Source organism: Coenobita brevimanus, chromosome 1 (genome assembly GCF_032717465.1).
Source record: "Coenobita brevimanus isolate Jiangsu-jjx chromosome 1, ASM3271746v2, whole genome shotgun sequence".
NCBI lineage: Eukaryota > Metazoa > Arthropoda > Malacostraca > Decapoda > Coenobitidae > Coenobita > Coenobita brevimanus.
In genome coordinates this window covers 36,523,426-36,540,946 of record NC_136954.1, presented here as the reverse complement: position 1 = coordinate 36,540,946, position 17,521 = coordinate 36,523,426, and the positions used below count along the sequence as shown (strand labels likewise).

General features: G+C 41.8%; 1 pseudogene; it reads right to left on the bottom strand.

Annotated features, from left to right (window-relative positions):
- LOC145394155 (glutamate receptor 1-like) overlaps positions 1–17,521 on the bottom strand; it is an 804,310-nt pseudogene that overhangs the window by 35,006 nt on the left and 751,783 nt on the right.

The window sequence follows — 17,521 nt, the reverse complement described above, 5'->3', positions numbered from 1 at the left end:
TTAGAGCCACTTGCACATAAAAATAAATAAATAAATAAATATGATACACTCAACATCCGGAGTCCTGTCGCCTCTCCTGCTTTTTCTCTCCATGGGGTTCGATAATCAGTCCAGTGAATCAGCAGCAACCAACATCGATAACTTGGTATAGTCGCGGCGCACGACTCTGAGGTTGTCATTATTGTTACCCGGCAAGCTACCTTTAAACAGTGCGTCTGATTTCGTATTATATTATATACAAATCATATTATACACGAATATAATATACACGAATATTATATACGAATCATAAGCGTATCATATTATACACGAAATTGGACGCACTGTTGACGGGTAGGTTGCCAGGGCATGGTAATGACAACCTCAGAGTCACGCGCCACGACTATAGTATAAAGCCATCAAAGTCGGTTGCTACGGATTCACCACACTGATTCTCAATATTCATTGAGAGAAGGGCACGTGACAGGACTTTTGGTGACTGTACATTAAGCCTATATGGATGATGTATATTTAACTCTCACTGCTCGTTTGCTATGGTTCTTAAATGTTTATAATTATGAAGGAGTCTATCTATAAATATTAATGTCAGATCAACTAGAAAAACACTGGCCATAAACTCTGTCTGGTCGTCGTAATACTGCAGTTGTAACTTGCATAAAAATCAGTCCTCTGTTGCATGAATTTCCCAAAGTGAACCAGAGACCATAGCTTTGTATGTGTCTGTCTGGCTTTCTCTCTCTGTTCCGCAAAAATATAGGATTCTTTCGATCTGCAATTATCAAGTAAGTCTTCCTACTAACATAAAACCCAGACAACAAAGAAAGAACCATAATATCTGCATGGTCTATGTATCAGCGTAACCAATCTTCACCTGTTCAGGCCAGAATTCCGTGACCCTTGTACACCTGTAATCATGGGGCAAGTCTTTCCATTAACATATACACCAGAGTTCCTAGGAATTAAATACGGTTCTTATCTGTATGGTGTATGTATCTGCTCCTCTGAACTGTCTGCATGCATTCCTCCACCTCTACGACGGGCGCGTAGCACCCGTCCAGCAGCAAAACTCTCATCCCTTTTCTGTCCAACTCTCTAATGCAAGAGTTAACCGTTACTCCCAGTCCTTCATTTATGCAACAGGTCAACTCTGGAACTGTCTCCCTCTGTCTGTATTTCCTGCTTCCTGTGATCTCCAGTCTTTCTTTCAAACGCAGTGTGTCCAGGCATCTCGAAATGATCGGATCTTGAATTTGGCTTTCTCTTGTATTTTCTTTTTCTCTTGGAAGGAACAACTAATTGCGGGCTCACGGCCTTTGGTTCCTTCTTCCTCGCATTAAAAAAAAAAAAAAATCTATGTACCTGTAGCTCACCTTGGGCAGATATCGACCCCTTGTTGCATGAACGCCCCCAGGGTGAACCACAGACTGTTGCAGATGCTGAAGTCGTTGCTGACACCTGACTTGCCGTACATCTCTATCACCTGCCAGAGAAAGGGGAGGGTAGGATATGGCTACGTTTTATTATTATTATTATTATTATTATTATTGTTATCAGTAGTGTCCTGGGACGTATACTTGCCTCGTCTCTCTCTCTCTCTCTCTCTCTCTCTCTCTCATACTATATTCGGAGCCTAATAATTTCTCAGAATGTCACTTAAGAGTTCCATAATTATTCGGCTAAAATGTGGAACAATATTATGACCGCGACTATACACCAATATTTTTGCGAGCCTTCTATGATATCTTAGGGTATATTCTGAATCAAGCCTAGAATAAGGTCGCTTATGTATTTAAGAACAGGATCTAATCAAACAGGATGGAGAGTGAGAGACTGACGAGGAGAGTGAGAGGAAGAGAGGGGGAAAGGGAGGGGGAGGCCAAAGATGAGATGGAGGGACAGAGTGGAGAAGTATATGAGAGAGGGGTGTGTGAGCTGGGAGCAGGGCAATGAAATGGCGAGGGACAGGGCAACATGAAGTCGATTTGTTTGTGGCCACCCCTTACGAGATTAAGGCGTCTTGCAATAGACAGACAGATAGATAGATAGATAGATCTAATCATATTCACAATTTTAGCAGAAATATCTACGCATCTGCAAGACCAGAAAAATTCTTGTGGAAAACTGCGTAATATTTGAAGATGAATGACAGAAGAAAGTACTTTAGAGGAACAGATGAAAATTTAATTTATCATGGTTACTAAAAGTATCTGAAAACTGTGAACGGTAATCACTTAATGGATAACACTAAGCCATTACTTAATATAAAAAAAAAGTATAAACCACTAAAGCCAAAAACAAAACAATACTGCATTCACTAGGGGAGAAAAACATCAAGACAATTCTGTCCAAAGATCTACACCGCACAAGGTTCATAAACAAACTGAGCTAGATGAAGAAATGGCGACAAAGGATTGGCCACAAACACGCTGGAACAACGAAGCACTACCACGAACACTGGACGTCGAATACGGACCCTATGAAACCATGAAACATTATTGGCAAGACTGATTTTAGGATTCAGCTTGTGATGCATCCCCAAGATCCCAAACGTACCAATATTGTGAAATTAACGAAGTACACAGTGTAAAATACACTCAGATCTGTAACATTTTCTATGTTCCAAAGCTGATTCGGAACACCCTACTGAAGCATGCCAAAGACCATGCCTGATAAGTAAGATAAGCGAACTTGTGTACAATATTTTAACATGACGGGTTCACAAGCAGTCCTCAGTACCTAGCGTTCTGAAAATATCGATTAAAAACAGTCCCAAACTTAACACTAGGGAAGCTGTTTCTTAAGATATTTGCGGCTACCGTCAGTAATTTACAGCTTATCTTGCCATAACGAGCTGCACTTTCGATCTTCAAGCATCACACATTGATTCCATTAACTCCTATTTAACTCTTGTAGCTGAAAATAATTGCCTGTTAGCTGATAAAATAAGCTGCAAGTGATTACGATGGCTCATTATTTAATTCTTGCGACCACCAGACGATTTTATTAAGCTTAGGGGAGCCTCACTAGTAACAAAGCTATTACGGATGGCCAAATCTAACTCATAAAGGTCTAAAAGTCTGCTCCGATTCTTAAAAAAAAAAAAAATCTGGTAACAGGTCAACAGAAATGTCACTGTACTGAGGACGTATTATGTGTTTTATTCTCGCAACTTCAGTCCAAACGATTTTATTCAAGTCTGACGAAATGATCCGTACTGACGGGATTTGAAACAGTCCCTAGTGCCTTTTTAAAGCTTGATTTCCCTCCCAAAGCTGAATAAAGTCGTCTGAAAGGAGCAAGAACAAAATAATAATACGCAAACAGAGAAGAAGTTAAAATGTGGTAGAATAATGGCAATGGAATCAGAAGGGCGCATCAACCAACAACCAGCCTTTGTGTTTTACGTGGCAGGAGGCTGACCACGAGAATACTTGGAGGTATATTTGCTGACGAGATTTCCTACGTGCCTTTCGATACTAAGTTCATAGAAAAGTTTTATTAGCAGTGATGTGGTGACGTGTGTGTGTGTGTGTGTGTGTGTGTGTGTGTGTGTGTGTGTGTGTGTGTGTGTGTGAGAGAGAGAGAGAGAGAGAGAGAGACTATGGGTGCAGACCTGACAGCCCGTCCACTGAGGCTCAGCCGTCCTTTTAGACAGCAGTTCCTTCCCTCACCAAATTACCCATCACCTCACCAGCACATTCCCCTAACTACCTCACCTTCCACTCGCTGGGACTGAATCTGCTGACGAGGAACAGGACGATGGAAACCCCGACGTAGGCGAAGACGATGCAGGTCCAAATCTCGTGGGAGAGTGGCGACATGAAGCTGAACACTCCGGGTTTCTCCTTGGCGGGTTTCTTGATCATGATGGAGATGCCTTGGGTCATGAAGGGCTTGGTGAAGTCGATTACCTGTTCCCTCGAAGATGTGATGGTTAGTGGCGCGATCGCTATGTCCGCCTCCTGTTGCCCAGAGAAAATGTATGAGTTTGGAAGTATGTTGGAGCCTTTATAAACGAAACAAAATGGAAAAAACAAAAACATTAATCATCATCATCATCATAACAGTAATGTATCGTGATGCTAACAATTCTCTGTGATGCCGATAATTAATAATGATAATTGATACACAAACCGTTTTGCGTTATGCTCCAGTATACCCCCCCCCTCACACACACCAACCCCCTTTACCGAAATACAGACATACACAAACCCCCAACACTTTCCAGAGTCACCATCCCCCCGTTTTACACACACACACACACACACACACACACACACACACACACACACACACATACACAAAACCAACCCCACAAACGGTTCATTCACTTTCACACACAACCCCTCCTCTCCCCACGACACACACTAATATCTCCTGTTTATTTGCTACAGACTACATATTTCATTACGTCCACGGAACCGCTTATATTACAACACAATAGCGGCTGCCATTAACGAATATACTCGTACAGTAAAGGAGGAACTTATATTTCTCAATGCTCAGCTCTTCAGCCAGTCATGTCCCTCCTTATACAGACTGAGGTTTCATTCATAAATTACTTGTCCTTACCATGGGTAAGTTACCAAAAATCTCCACACGCAAAATTTTGACATACGTTCCACCTGGTAAACTGTACCATATGTAGTGTGGATTTAGATCCAGTCTAGATTAACTCCATCAGTTCGAGGAAGTTAGACATCCTCCTCATCCTTATAATGCTGTTTCTAGTTGACAAGCAAAGTTGCTGTGGTGGAATTAAGTTAATCTCCTTTTTTAGTATTACTGTTTATCTGCCTCATCCTCTCATTATTATTATTATTATTATTGCTACTACTACTGCTACCACTATTATCAATATTTTTATTAAGTGATCCTCCTTTTCCTCCTCTTCCCCCTCTTATCTTTCCTGTCCCCTCTTGTTATCGTCATTACGCTCCATTTCTTTTCCTCCTTCCTCTCCTGTTTTTCTGTTCTTATTCACCTTTCATCTGCTCCTTTAACCCCCTCTTTTGTTCCTCCTCCTCCCTTACATTCTTCTTCCTCCTCCTCCTCCTCCATTTCTTCATCTCCTTTTTCTCTGGATCTCTCTATTCCTTGTCCACCTCCGTGTCCACCTGCTTTCCTTCTTTTAACCTTCCTCCTCCTCCTTTTAATCCTTCTTTTGGCATTTTAAAATACCTCTTCCCACCTTCCTATCTTCCTCCTCTCGTCCCCTTTCTTCTCAGTCTCCTACTTCCATCTGAGGGTTATTTCACAGCAGTATCTGACACTGACTGGTGCATATTTTCTCCCTTTAGTGCATCAGGAGTACCCAGATGAAAGATATGTCTTGCCGTAAATTAAGCTCATTCACACAAGTTTCGACCTGAAAGATTTCACATAATCATACCGTAGAGAAAGAAAAAACACGGCAAAACAGTGACAGAAAATAACTTTAAATCAACATGAGGTACTGTTACGGACACCAATCTTTTGACTCGCCTGTGATAACTAGTAGACAGCGAGTAATGGCCCTTGAAACCCAGTACTGGGATCCCAGGACCTTAACAAATTCCTCTGAATACAGTGTTGTTGGTGAAGTATTATCTATGTTGTTGAACGATATTCCTGACCGCAGCTGTACACTATAAAATTAACAGATTAAATCATTGGCATTCAAATAGATAAATTGTAGTGCATTCATTAATATCAGAAGTGACAGTTAAGGTAATCCAGATAAATGACTAATAAAAACCAATGATTCTGCTTCCACTGTGTATCACCTGCGTGGACAGTAATGCAATTATCTCCATCCCCGAAGGAACCAACAGCCAGAGTAGAGCTCTTACCAGTGAAAGCACATCATCACATTACAACAGAATAAATAATCCTCACACTTTAAGACATACCCCCACGTATCTATCCAGTTATAGAAACAAATTATATAATGTAGCAACTGGGGCTACACATTAGGATAATTACGACTAACTACCATGTCAATGTAATGAGCACCCTAACAGTTCTAATTCATGACTAACGTAAATGTGCTGGTAAACAGCAGGTATGCATACTAATAAATACCTTCCAAGCGTGAAATCATGATATCGTCCTGATCAAATAGAGCGTACAAATTCTTCCCAAAGCTCACTCACTCACGCTCACGGCCACACTATAGTCGCGGCGCACGACTCTGAGGTTGTCATTATCGTACCCTGGCAACCTGCCATTCAAAAGTGCGTCCGATTTCGTATCATATTATACACGAATCATATTATTATGCATGAATATATTACACACGAATATTATTATACACAAGCATATTATAAACGAATCTCATGCGTATCCTATTATACACGAAATCAGACGCACTTCTGAATGATAGGTTGCCAGGGCACGATAATAACAACCTCAGAGTCGCGCGCCACGACTATAGTTGAGTATACTCGTACCTAACAAATGACAAACTAGATCCACACTGGAAATTAAGTAACCTTCACCATTAACCCTGATATATACATGATGAGTATTCAGGAGAATCTCTATTATATATATTATTACTACTACTTTATTTTATTGCTTTAAATTTTTATATTATTTTCGTGTTACAGATCTTTTCCACGTGACGTCACGGATCATGTGACTTTTGTTTACGGCGACCTACTGGACGGCAGATTGTCGGACGTCAAGAGAAAGAGAATTGCAAATTCCACAATGGCATTCCACTGTTGTGCCTTCGACTGTAACACATGGCAGAAAAGTGGAAGTTAGGTAAACTTCTGCCGGTTTCCAGCCAGTGAGGAAAGGCAACAGAAGTGGATAGCTGCCACGAAGAGGGAGAACTGGCAGCCGACGGCCTACACCCGACTCTGTAGCAGGCATTTCATATCAGGTGAGCCACCCCCCAACCCCTCCAACCCCACCCCATCCCCCCACCGCCACCCAACCACGTCACACACACCCACCCCACCTACACATTCCCAACACCCCCCAACTGCCATACCAACTCCCCCACCCCCATCTCCACCCCACCACTGCCCACCACCATCCCTCACTCCCACCCCTAACAACCCCCTACCCCCACTTTCAAACCCCCAACCCCCACACCCCATGCCCCCAACTCCCCTCCACAAGCCCCCAGCCCCCCACAAAGCCCCCCACCACCACTCAACCCCCTTCCCCTCCACCCCCTACCCGTCCCACCCCTTACCACCCCTCCCACCCCTTACCACCCATCCCCAACCCTCCCCCACACCCTCACCCCCACAACCCAACACCCCCACAACCCAACACCCCCACCCCCCAAACCAACCCTAATCCCACCCCCTACCCCACCACCATTCCACCCCCCCACCCTCCCTCCACCTCCTTCCCCCACTCCCACACCCCCACCCTACACCCAACTACTCAATTCCCAGTCAGTGTATACAATCCCTCCTCCTTTGGCCCCACGTCAAAAATTTACTGATTACCAAGATGATTTACATGTACTCTATGTCAATTCCAGCGAGATATATAACATGTATTTACCTTGGGGGATGCCCCGGTGAACTTTCACGGGGTGTTCACCAAACAGTGATAGAGATCGCCAAGGTAAAAGAATATGGGAGGCAGGTTCACCACCCCCCGCTCACGCAGAAGCTGTGACGTCAAGGATAATAGAGAGAGAGAGAGAGAGAGAGAATGGGCTCGTGAAAGAAAATAAATGTAATGGTATGTAAATGTAAACTGGCGATTTCCGGATCATTTGGTAGGTGTTTTGTGTTGGTGTGCTCTCAACCAGTGATCTCTGTCGATATTTTCAGTTGTTTTTCTCATAATCAGCTAGCTACTGGCACCTGTGACGTCGGATCTGTGTCTGCATGGCCCTGTATACGACGTTCCTACATTCTCTGAAAACAGACAGTTCTTGAAGACATATTTCATAATAGGTCAAAAACATAGCATTAACCTTTTCATTGCTGTGCATGCAGTTTAGGATGCAAACAAAAGTAATCCATATAAAAAATCACTATTTATTTTAAATCTCCCTTATGTTTTGAGTTGTTATCACCTTTCACATGAACCGATCTGCACCCACGAACAATACAAACTGTCGGCATTTTCACAAAACAAACCCACTTGCAATCGTCACTGAACTCGCCCGGCAGTACAATAGAAAACGAAGGCCGGGGAGCTCATAATTATCAGCAGGCAGGTAGGTGAGTGACTGGCCCCGAGGCTGAGTCCAGGCTGCGACCCTCAGTCTGGATTATCTGTGACGTCATGCGCAGACCGAGACACGTTTTTGCTCCCTGTCCCCCCAGTGTGAAACTACCTTATATTCTCTTTACCTTGCGCAGACCGAGACACGTTTTTGCTCCTTGTCCCCCCAGTGTGAAACTACCTTATAGTCTCTTTGCCTTGCGCAGACCGAGACACGTTTTTGCTCCCTGTCCCCCCGGTGTGAAACTACCTTATAGTCTCTTTGCCTTGGAGATCGCCATATCTGAGATCTGGTTTCGGTCTCCCATACTTGAAACGGGTGAATTTCTCCCTAGATATGGTGTAAGCATCCAGCCTCAAACACCTTATCTTGTTCCTGTACAGTTCTTGGTGGCGTTGATCCAGATTTCTGCATATATCAGACAGTTCAGTCTCTGACAGCCCTGTCTGGACAGCCATTACTGCGAGGAGTTTGCCATCCAATATGGAATCGTAAAAAAAACACATGATTTCTGTCACGTCACTGGAAAAGGTCTATTCTCGATGGAAAAGTTTCAGAACAGGGGCTCGTTTTATTCGAGCTGGCTTCTTCATGAATAACCCTGGTACTTTTCTACACAAACTGTCACAGGAAACGCTGAATTCATAGTTTTTTTGTTATTTTATTATTTTATATATTTTACATTATTAATATTACAGCAAGGATTCCTGGGATTTGGACGGTGAATGAATGGTTACGTGGCCCACTTCTCTGGGCATACTGCTGATTAGTTCTCCGACTAGCATATTTTTTTTTTCTATTCCTGGCTTGCTGTATCCAGCCTAACCCCACCTGCAGTGTTAAAAAGGCGGGATGATGATGATGATGATGATGATGATCTAAATACTTTACTATTGGTAATATAACAGTTTTGGGAACAGCATCAATATGTATACTGTACACTCCCCATAAAGACAGTTCTCGACAGTAGAAGGTCTTTAGTACACATCATGTATATAAATTAATCATTACAATGATAATACATTTTAAGTTATCAGATTTTTAGGTTTCTCATCAAAGAGAACTGTGTTGACTAATGCTTAAGAGATGGGCCCACGATAGCTACATCTATCCATTTAGGTATTCAAACATCTATCTGCATTAATTTATCCACCCACCCATTCAATCTGTCAACTCTGTTTGACCCCGCATTAAGTGAGTGAGAGAGAGAGAGAGAGAGAGAGAGAGAGAGAGAGAGAGAGAGAGAGAAATACAAGCTTGACTGACGCTTTGTCTTCCTTTTCAAAGAAGATTATTGGGTTGCACATTTTATTTCATTCATTAATTCATTCATCATCTAATCCAGTGTTGTTCCATGCGAAGCGTGGATGCCCGGGGCTAAGCAAGTTGGTCCTGACATTTAAGATGGGTGACCAGCGTCACTCATCCTTGATTGGCAAGACGTGAGCAATAAACCCCAACCACCCCTTGGATAAAAACCTGCACCGGCTCAATACGATTGGAGCACTTTAATTGCCCACTAAACCACCAGGCAATAACCTGGTTATATGGTTACCATCCGGCGTAATAAATGGCTTCCTGGTGTACAGGAAACCATTTGGCTTGTCATTCAATGCAATGTCACCCGTGGACAGCAGGAAGAGGAAAGAATGAAGGAAAAAATGACAGAAAAGGAAGGAAGGAAAGAGGGAAGGTAATGAGGAAAGGGCAGTCACCCGAGAGCAGCGCTACATTGAGTGAGTGGATGGTGGGCACCCCTACCGTATAATTAAAAAATAAAGACTCCTTTTCTTTATCTCATTTAAAAGCAGGTCAGAAATCTAACACATCAAGAATAATTTTTGGTGGCACGTTATTTACACTTGACCTAGGTGGGGGGATTCTCTCTCTCTCTCTCTCTCTCTCTCTCTCTCTGTTTGGGAGACCTCTTGTAATGCAAGGTTAAATGACAGCAATATTATCCCACAGGTTCTATTAAGCTTCTCCAAGGCTGAATAAACTTAGTCCGGAGATGTAAGACTAACTTACAAAATATATTTTGTGAGAGAATGAGTTAAAATGGAGAAGAGAAAACCAATGGAGGGTAACTGAAGTACAATTAGGGCAACACTGACCTGTCTCACCAGCTCCCCCACCATGCCGTCCCAGCCGCCGTACTGGCCATCGTTCTGGCCACCGTACTTGTTGTCCTTCACGAGCTGCAATGTGTCTGCGGGGAAAAAATAGGTTAACAGATAAATATGGCAGCATGAACATGTTAACATGATTATGAGATATTCCTGGGCATCACATTCTGCAAATTTGTTAATATATAGGGGAAATTAAGAAAAAAGAAAAACTGTGTGTATGAATATTAATAAAAGGAAATCAGTAAGAAAACAATAACATATGTGTGATCAGGAGAAAATTACCCCTACACGTTGCAGAGTATATTGTGGGAAACAGACGCGAGTTTAAACAGATAAATAGGAAAGAAGGTAGCACGTCTACAATAACATAACTATGTGCCAGAAACAAAACCCCACATTGCGAGAAAAAAAGATGACATTAAACATGAACACCCAGAGAGCCCATACCTCCACTATGGCAACACCATCCCCTTTGACTGTGTTTCAGACCTCGACCTTTGACCTATGTTGCTCCAAATTTAAACACTTGTCCCTTTGATATTCCAGTCATTATTTTGAATTAAATTGCCTGAGGTTACAATAAAATAAGGAGGCAATCATTGTGGTGAAGGGAATCTCTAATGCACCATAAATATCTCCTGCACCTCCAACTCTGAATAAAAAGGAGGAATAACTGCCACTAAAGAAAGAAACTTATGTCTCCAGAAATAACACTTTCACAAGCTATAGACACTTTCACTTATTCTACACAGGCTATCACAAGACGATTACATTTAGCTCAAGCGATATTTTGCCAGTCAAAGAATTGATGCCTCACAATTAACTTTTTGCACAACTAGAAACTTCCGCAGGTAAAGAAAATGGTAGGAATTTTTCATGAATTTAATACCAATATGCGTCGACAGTAGAGAAAACATTAACACACGCAAACATCTCTTTACTTCTGACATTTCTATTTCAACACTTAAAAAATGAGTACTTTTCTTTTCGTTTTGTTCCCTCCCTCACTCTCTCTTTCTCCCCCCTTCCTTTTTATCTCAACCTACACACCCGGTGATCGTCTTAACACTCAAAGAACAATTACTGTGGTCAAACAGCAATCTGATGTGTCAGAGAGTGGCTAAGGTTGAAGCATGTAGGGGACGCCCTGGAGAATTCATCCTCAGCGGAACCGATTCTACGTCCATCTGGCCCTGGCAACTGAACCGCGTCATGTTACCAACCACAGGACCTTCCTCCACCCTGACATACAAAGCAAACATTTCCTAGGGCTCTAAAAATGCATTAGTATTGTTATACCACTGGGACCGTGGATATGTCAACAACGATGCGTATACAAGCTAGGACGTTAATAAAAGGCCGCTGAACACTGGGTTTTATTCCTACCTGGCATAGGTGAGGCACACTTGCATAACACTGACTTTTCCCTCCCACGTTAACTCAGTTCTCCACTGATTACTACTCGTTCACTGTCCATTAACTGACTCAATGATGCTCATTTACTGACTCTGATTACTCCATCCTTCACTGATTTTCTCTCACTGTCTGACTCAAAAACACTGACTCTATCTGTCACTGTCCGTCCACCACTGATTCACTGACTGCATCACTAACTGTGCACCTGCTCACTGTTCACTGACTGTTTGTTACAGACTCTCTGACTCACTGCTTGACTGACTCACTCTAGCACGCAAATTAACGGTCCACTACTGCCTGGCTCACTGACTAAACTCAAACTAACCCTCCCACACAACCCACTCCATCTGTTACTCTTGACCAACTGCCAGAAAGCGGGTCAGGTCCTTTTTAAATACCCTCCTTCCCCCCCTTGGCAGTCCAGAACACTCTCAAGCTCAGGAGAGAACTCACACTGTGTGATGCAATAATGCATATTCTAGAGCCTAGGACAGAACGCACATTTTCCCATGCAATAATGCACTTAAATTAACAATACACAATAACCATAATGACAAGAACTAATTCCTAAGGTACGTGAGAAAGTAAACAAAACAGACATGCCGAAATTTCCACAATGTTCTTCATATCTCCAGATACAAACATTAGCCTAATCCTATGGCACAACACTTAATTTCTAAAATGTTCCTCACAGTGCCAGATATAAAACACTAGCCTAATCCTACCAGCATAACAATATCTATCTCAAGCAAAGCACCAGAAAAATAATGTTTTACAGTTAGATGGAGTTCGAAAATTACACAAGACTCTCCTGAATTGTAAACACACGAAACTGTCTACTTGTAATAAGGTAACCTTCTTACATCTTTCGCGAGACGGAAGGCAAAAAATGTCCATGAACTCTCAGCAGATAAAAAAAAAAAAAAAATCAGAAATACCTTCTTTGCCTCCAACAACACTAAATATGGAGTATTTGAGCAGAACAGAAATTTGCTTACACAAATACCTTTTGAAAAAGAATGGATACAGATACGACACTCTCAAAATTACTCATCACCCCCCAAAATACACCAAAAAATCAAATACTCCCATTTAATTCTATGGAAAAAGGGCAAGAAATCGGAAAGGCCCGTAGCTTCGTCCTCGTAACCATCATTCCCAAAAATGTACCTAAAACATGCCAGAAATACCACATTACCCTCGAATACATACGTATCTCCTCAGTGTCCAACAGAAGACCCGGAACTCATATACTCACAGTTAATTCCGAGGAAGGATGCCAAGAGGTCAGCGAGGTCTTTAGCGTATCCCTCGTAACGATCATTGCCAGTGTAGTTACCGTCCTTCCTTAGCATCAAGAATGGCTTTTCCTGTGAGGAGAGAAAACGGGGCCGCTATATCATCTCAAGCAACTTGGGATCACACCAATGATTCAACTGCTTATTACTCGTATAAAATTCCTCGTTCAGAGAGAGAGAGAGAGAGAGAGAGAGAGAGAGATACACGCACCAATATGGATGTAACGACGTAAGATCTGTTAGCTATCACCCAGTCAGTCAAGAGGCTCGTGTACTTGACCGCCACTGTTTCCAGCCCTCGGGTGTCGCTCCACGTCCCGATCTGAGAGAGAAAGAAAAAAATTTACGAATGAATATATGAATAATCTACCGCCAGGAAACAAAAGCCACATGACTAAAGGCAGAGAATGATTACGGTTGAGGAAAATGGTAATTTTAAAGGTTAACTAAACAAAAGCCACATGACAAAAGGCAGAGAATGATTACGGTTGAGGAAAATGGTAATTTTAAAGGTTAACGTGTATATACGATAAACGAGGGAGATGAGTAATTATGAACTCGAAAGGACATTAATGCGACTAAGAAAGGACATAGGACGAGTAACAGATAGAGAAATTCACACACACACACACACACACACACACACACACACACACACACACACACACACACACACACACACACACACACACACACACACACACACACACACACACACACACATTTGTCTGGGTCGCTGATAAGTGTTCTTGTTACTTCTGCAGACGATTTGATCCAGCTTAATACAGGCTCTTCGAACTTAAGGGATTCTATCGTATAAACCCTTCACGAACCCCTCCCTTCCTCGAAGCCCATCCTTGGTTGGAGAATACTGTCTCTCTCAGCGTCCGTAAAGTCAATGTGGACGAAGTACCTTTACCTCAACGTACCTCTGCTGCCTCCTCTAGCCCTTCTTTCCATCCATTCCTCCCTCTATCCTTCTCCCTCTTATCCTAATCTTTAGTCCTCTCAAACAACTCTCTTCCACTCCTCTCAACCTCCACTTGCGTCCTTCCAACAAGGATGCGTAAATTACGGACAAGTGATTATCCAGGCGTAATATGCAAAATAAATCACTTAAATAGAGGTGCCTGAGAGCAATCTAAGCTGACGAGAATACCAACTAAGGGGTCGCAATGAAAGTTCCAAAGGTGGCTTCGTTGCTTCTCTTCCTCAGCGACTTGTTTTGTACATAACGGCTCAACATTTGCCTGTATGCTCTTTACATCGCTAACACATCGACATAGTTTGTATCAATAACAACATACAGGAGAATATCGAGGAGTAATGTGTAGTATAAGTCGCTGAAAAAGAAGTGCCAGGAAGTGACAGTGATCACTTAAAACACAGCCTTAGACCTCCTGACTGACATGTTTCTAAGAGGTGAATAAAATCGCCTGTATTACGCTTGAAGAAACCAATTACTTTGTTACTTGAAGAAAATGTTATTCGTGACAGATTTTAACATTTCTGATGAACCACTTTTCCCTCGTGTACAGCTGACCTACTTAGTCCCGTGACGATACTATTTATTTCAAGCTACATCAGTACAAATTTATACAACTTTGGACGGAGATGTAGGAGTCAAAGGGTTAACTAAGGCTGTCTAAATCCTCAAATTAAAAGTCTCACCTATAATGAATAAAATAATTTAGTTAGAAAATATAAAATATAAAAGGTCACGGGAATGAAGGTGGCACGTAAACTACCTGTCGCTGGCGGAAATATAATGCAAAGTAGTGAATGACAGGGAAAGGGATGATACCGTGACTTGTTAGCTTGTCATATCACACGGTTGCATTCCTTAGCACCTCTTCCTTAGCGATTTATTTCTGGAAATGGCTGGTTAACGCCCTCCTGTACGTTATCAATGCAGAGTATGGCGATATTAGAATGCCTTACGTAACACGGATATGGTCATTAAAGTGTGACAAGCAAAATAAGTTGCTCAGGAAAGGGTGTTTGGGAGCTTTCTTAGCCGACGAGAATACGGGCCCAAGCAGTATTGGTTAGTTCGTGACACTTCTTAGCGACTTACTCTGCACATAAAAAAAAAAAAAATCCCAATATCCTCTTGACTGTTACTGATGTCAACTATGCCAATATAAAAACGATATATGTGGCGTACAAAGACAAATCGCTAAGGAAGAGGAGCTACAAAGTCTCCTGTGCTACCCAGAATACAGACCTAAGTCCATAATAGCATAAAGTGAAGAGGGTGGCCGGAGTTGGTGAATGGGAGAATTATACAGAAGGTTGTGTTGGCGGAGAGAGACGCAATGACCCGTTGACAAGACCCGGGTTCATGTTGGTGCTGGGACAAGACATGATGCTGGGGGTCTGTATTCAGCTGGCATCTTAACTCTCAGGCTCCTGTGACTCACTCCTAGCTCAATAAAGACGTCTGACATTAGTTGAAATAAAGATTGTTGTACCGAGCACGTGAGCTCTCAGGGTGGCAGGACTATAACATTTTACTATTTCCACAGATCTCTCTAAGTATATCTACCTGTCGATCTATCTGTCTATCTACCAATTTATCCATATACCTGTCGATCTTTTTATCTGTCTATTTATCTAACGAGGGTTGACAAATTTGGAGGACAGAGAGGACTCCATAACATTTTACTACGTATTTTCAAAGATTCTCTCTCTCTCTCTCTCTCTCTCTCTCTCTCTCTCTCTCTCTCTCTCTCTCTCGCTCTCTATATATATATATATATATATATATATATATATATATATATATATATCCATATCTATCTAAAGAGTAAACTAATTTGCAGGATAGACACGACTCCATAACATTTTACTGTTTTCACAGACCTCTATCCATCTCTACACATCTCTCTCTCTATATATATCTCACTGTCTAAACATACACACACCAGACGTCTGTCCTATGTTGAATAATGTCGGCTTGTGGTAAGGAAACCAAACACATCACCGTACAAAAACAGATAAAGGGAATTACTTATCAATTCTTTGCCATGATAGGTCCATCTAAATACCGGTACAATATGTCGCCTGGTGGCAGCAAGAGTTAAATAAGGAAATACGGTATAAGGCATGAAAGGGGCTAAAAATGTCGCCAGGGATGGAAGGCAACGACTGACGCAATGATCACCTCGGCACGACATAATTCTGAGCACGACCACTGATGACACTGCTAAGTTCACGACGACAGCTGAGTGGGGAGGGGGAAGGTGGAGGCAGACAAGGCCTGGGACGATGGAATGACTGTGAAGAAGGAAGATGGACAAAGAGAAAGAAACGGAGGAAGAGGTGGACAGAATGGCAGTGTAAGCAAAAAACCCAAGAAAAAAAAAACGACAAAACGACGATAAAACTTAGAATTAACAGTGAACGAGTAACAATATATAGCCTACATGAGCATGAAAAATGGAAACCTTTAAGAGTCACACCCACCCCAAGTATCCACCACATCAGCACATCCCTGAGAGTGTTCTTTTCCTTTAGACACATCACAAGCACCTCAGACACACAACAGACGCACAAGCATACCAGATAAGCTACCATTACCCACTCTACTCCCCATGAGAGAGAGAGAGAGAGAGAGAGAGAGAGAGAGAGAGAGAGAGAGAGAGAGAGAGAGACTCATCCTTCAGAAAGGTACAGTGACTCAGTGACAGTAAGGGACACACGTTGGATTTGGTGGTCCGTACTACTTTGGACAGAAAATTATAAAAACAAGAAAATAAACTGTTGAAAACACTGACACTTTTATGGAACAATGGAAACAACGTGAAATGCAAAATAAAATTATAAAAGGCAAAAAGAAATAGTGAAAAAAAAACAAATATGAAAATGAAAAATAATTCAACAAACAATTGGCGCTCAAATAATAAAAAATCATAAAACAAGGGAATATGAAGTATGAAGAATGCAAAACAAAATACGAACATAAAGAATTAAAACGGACACAACAAACAATGCGATGAATAAACAATTATGTAATACATCTTTAAAAAAACGTAGAAGTTATGTATCTGGTAAGAAAGAGCAAACAGATAGCAAAGACCCCATCAAAAGAACACACACACACAGTCATCCTCAATGACAACACCGGTGAGTGAATCTAATAAAACCAAACACGAACTGAGACATAGAAAGAAACCAGAACAATGAAAAAAACACCAAACAACAGGATGGAAAACCCTTGTCAGCCTACGAGTAAAGCCCGGTGAATAATATTTGATACAAGACGAAGGCATGACCAAACACAAAACTATGAAAATTACTAAAAACGGCATTAAAAAAAAAAAAAAAAAACTCAGGCCTGAACGTAATGTTCAGCGAATGACTATGATAAATATAAAATTATGCATGAATTACAGCACGAAAAAGTAGGAAGAAAATCGAGAAAACTAAGAACACTGTACCATGAAATCTAGAAAAACTACCAACTGAGGAGGCAGCAATAATCACCAGAG